The sequence below is a fragment of the Sinocyclocheilus anshuiensis genome, unplaced genomic scaffold, assembly GCF_001515605.1.
Source record: "Sinocyclocheilus anshuiensis isolate Anshui unplaced genomic scaffold, SAMN03320099.WGS_v1.1 scaffold254, whole genome shotgun sequence".
In the NCBI taxonomy this organism is placed as follows: domain Eukaryota; kingdom Metazoa; phylum Chordata; class Actinopteri; order Cypriniformes; family Cyprinidae; genus Sinocyclocheilus; species Sinocyclocheilus anshuiensis.
In genome coordinates this window covers 53,674-57,972 of record NW_015546022.1, presented here as the reverse complement: position 1 = coordinate 57,972, position 4,299 = coordinate 53,674, and the positions used below count along the sequence as shown (strand labels likewise).

The window sequence follows — 4,299 nt, the reverse complement described above, 5'->3', positions numbered from 1 at the left end:
CAACTTTACAGATCTTCTTTATGCACCAAGAGCTTGTAACACTCCAAAGAGAAAGGAAAAAATGAAATCGCATCCTATGACCCCTTTAAGTAATTTTTAAAAAAAGAACAGCTGGACGAATGTTTATAAACTGTTTAACAGTTTGGGACATTCTGTTCTGTTGTAAAAGGTTGTGAACATTCAGTTTATCTTTTGTTAATTACGGGAGTGTTGTTCAAGTTTTTCTCAATATAAATAATAAAATGCTATCTGTTTTTTACTACTTGGAATGTTTATTCCTCTTCATTTATCTTGCAGCAAAGCGTTTTCTTTTTTCTTTTCATTTTGTTCTGCTGAAAAAAAATTTAGCTTCCTGTAAATCACATGATCATAAGAAACTGGATGTGTTCAAATTTTTACAGCAATTATCTAAAAGATGGAATTAGATTAATCATTAACAGTAATTCAAATTTAAATCCCACTTCAAATAATAATAAAAAAACTCTAGGATTTTTAAATTTTGTATTCTGTATTTACTGGGTCTATCTGCTGTTTTGAGTTTCTCGCCGAGAGCATTTGATTCACACAAAATTTGGCATGTATCATCTTGAGACACTGATTATAAAAAAATACCAAAATAGTTTTAATTTGTCAAATAATTGAGAAGATATATGCCAAATATTTTTTGGGCTGTAGCCCAAATCAATTATCAACAATGAAATGTATGTTTTCTTATAAACCACATGATCTTCAGAAGGCAGGTGTTTACAGGGTATAAATACACATTCTGTTGTCTAAATCCTCCAGGTTGGACTGGAGAAAGAGCCTCATTTAAAAGCACAAGTTATTGTAAGTATACATATTGTGCCACTCTGTTCTACTTTATTGTATAGCCTATATTATCTCACAGTATAATAAGTGAGCTCTCTCTCTCTCTCCACCATCTGTTGTGAGAAATTACATTAACTTATATTTATGTTCTTTATCAGCAAATTTCTTGGTTACCTTAAGGGCTTCAATTAACCAAGCTTCAAATGGCAGATTCTCAACTGTTTCCTGAAAGGTGGGATATATGCAATGTCATTTTTATCCATCACTGTTTTTAAAAGCATATTCAAAATTTACTAAAGAAATGTAAGTACTGGTTGCATATACAACATATATTTTAGAAGATTTTATGACTTTGTTAACATTAGTTTTTAACATTGTTAAAACACTAGGGGAGAAAAAAGTTTAAAGGGGTCATGATTTTATATATTTGAAGGTGTGCTTAGAGCCCGAAAACAGCTGGATGCCAATGTCAACAATTTCATGTACAGAATCAAACTGACAGAACTCAAAAAACAAGCGCTGAAGCAAACAAAAGAAGCTTTAAAGAAATGGGAAAATTACAGAGAAGAAAATAAGAACTTTGAATATGAAGTTGATGAAGCCTACAAGGAACTGGTCAAAATAAAGTCATCATGGTGGCACAAGAGGAAAATAAAGGATTGATTGGAAGATTATGTCATCAGATAAACGTATTATGGAAAGATTCTGCCTAAGAAAGAAAGAAAGAAATGTCTTAGATAACACATGGAGGGTAATGAAAAACTGTCCTGTGTTTGTTGTGACTGTAATTCATTAGTCTTCTTCATGTTTGTTTGGTGTTTTCATCTCTTATATAGTGATGTCTGCTGTGTGAGCAAAAAAAAAAAACTGCACTTGCTGTGGTGTGTTCATAATCCCGCAGACAATAATATGATTTTAAACTGAGAACATGACGTGCATTTAAGAATATTGTTTTTTTCGTGTGTGTGTTTAGAAAAAGTGGTATTTACATTTTGATGACTTGTGTAAAAACAAAACTTGTTCTTTTAAGGATATAACCACTTTAAAATACTATTTAGTTTTCTTATAATAATCAAACATTGTACTAGAAAAATACGCATAGAGTTTAATGTAATTTGTGATTTGATCAATCAATCAAAAAAAATCTATTAAAAACACAAACGTGTACCAGCTGAGAAAAAATGTAAATAAAAGAAACAATTACTACAAGAGATTGTTTAGTCCATACATTTTTGCAAGAATAATGCACGCACACACACACACACACACACACACAAATACATAGTTGGACATATTTCTCATTTGGATCCCAGTGTAATGATTCCGAATGGCATTTGTTCTTTACTTTGATTTGTCAAATACAGCGAGCTATTGTAATGTGTAAACCATGCAATGACATGTTTGCACAAAAAATACCGAACAAGTAACAGTGGAAACTAAGGGTTTAAATACACAAAAGAGCAATCAACAGAAAACAGAACAGGTGTAGTACTAATTAACAACCATGGAATCTAGCTACCAAAACAGAATGAGACCATCCAAAGCCTGTTGGATAATTTACATTTTGTACTGGGGCCCGTTCTTCGTACCTCACTTAATACATCTGAGATGATTTGAAAGATGCCAGATCTTCTAATCGTGATAACTGATCTCTGGCTAATTTGGATCTTCTAACGAATTTGCGTATTTGATTAAAATATCTGGATTAAGTTGTCTAAGATTACTGCGCGTTCTCGTGTTCCCCGTAAAGGGCAGATGTATCGATACTCAAAACCACGATGCACGATGCAGCAATGCAGCGATTGGCTGGCAGCAAGACAGCAACGTAATGACATCATATGATTAAAAAAAGACACCTGACGAAAAACTTGACACATTTCTGGACCTTTATAAGGAAACAGCCAAGCGAACAAAACTACATTAATGTTATAATAGATAAATGAAATGTGAATATTTTTTTTTTTTACATGATTCACGATTTCTAGTATTTGTACAGGCTTCACATTTTTATTTCAATGTAGTAATTAGTAATTCATTTCATTTGATATTTGAACAGATTTGTTACGTGACGGTATTAATTCAAGTTTCTTCAGGGTCAAGATCATGTTATCTGCATCTCCTGCTCCATCAAGCCACTCCCATAATAGCTGTCTTCACTCAAATTAATGCACGACTCTACATTATCTGTATAGGTAGTCCTGGGGACGTCCTGGGGACCTTTTTTTGTTAGCTGGGAGTAAGTAGCGGTGGACAGATTTTAAGTATCAATTCTGCTTAAAAAGATGCAATCTAATCCTGTTTACATTAAATAAGCTGCTCCCGAGCAGGTTTAAGCTTACGGACTGAGGGGCTGTTTCATAAAACAAGTTTACCTAATAAGCCAGACTTATTTTCGCTTGATTTGGTTTCATCAGAGGCGGACAGTAGTGAAGTATTTTTACTCTGCTGTAAAAGTACTTTTCAGGTGTCTGTACTTTATCAGAGTGTTTTTCTTTAGAAAACTTTACTTCACAACATTCCAAAGCATAATATTGTACTTTGTACTGCACTACGTTTCATATTAAATATAATTTAATACTTAATTACATTAGAAATCTATTACTTTCTTACTTTTACTCAAGTAAAAGTAATTCAAAGATTTACTTGAGTACAAGCAATAACCGCATGCCAATGTGCATTGGCTCGTTTAGTTTACACTCGAAGTAGATTGGTCCCTCTAAGCGAGATCCCAATTCGTCGGTCATCCGACGTGATGTCGAGAGTGACCGACTGAAAGGGAACTACAGATACTTTTTAAATTTACTTGAGTAAAGTACAAATTCTTCACTACTGTCCGCTTGGGTTTCATAAAGCAAAATTACCATAGCACAAGCTCAGTCACTGTGGTAACTTATGCTGGGAAACTAACCTGGTCCGGAGCAGGATAACTGTCAGGCTAAGCTGAGTTCCTCTGACACTGACCAATAGGAACGGATTGATATTACCACTGACTCTCTCACATACAATTATTTAACTTTACCAGTCCAAAAATAAAAGTATACAGAAAATGCAACTTAAATCAAATAAATGAAAATATAGGCTACAATCGACTGTATTTAATGCATTGTGCCCAAGATTGAATGACTTTTTTTAAGATATATTAAAACATTTTAACAGGGTTGCTACATGCGCATTCAGTTGATCAGCAGTTTCTAGTCATGCAGCCTTTCTCTTGGGTAATATGACAGCTGTACTTTATGGTTATTAAAACATTACAATATAAAATTGCTCTTTAAAGCATTAAAAACACTAAATTAAAAGTTAAAATAAAAAGAAAATAAATCATAGAAAAAAAATAGAAAAGACTATATTTTAACTGATAAGCGGAATACACAATAACTAATTTGAGCTTGTAATTAGGGCTGTATTAGCTAGCTTACATATGATTTACAGTTACTACTATCATAAAAATACACCTATACAGGTGCATCTCAATAAATTAGAATGTCG

At 33.0% G+C, this 4,299-nt stretch overlaps 1 long non-coding RNA gene across 1 annotated transcript in view; it reads left to right on the top strand.

Annotated features, from left to right (window-relative positions):
* Window positions 1–1,191, top strand: part of LOC107698612 (uncharacterized) — a 4,770-nt gene extending 3,579 nt beyond the window's left edge. Inside the window, exons 2-3 of the long non-coding RNA XR_001635362.1 lie at window positions 787–828; window positions 969–1,191. This is a non-coding gene — a long non-coding RNA (uncharacterized LOC107698612). The remainder of the gene's footprint in view (window positions 1–786; window positions 829–968) is intronic.
* The last annotated feature ends 3,108 nt before the right edge of the window (window positions 1,192–4,299 follow it).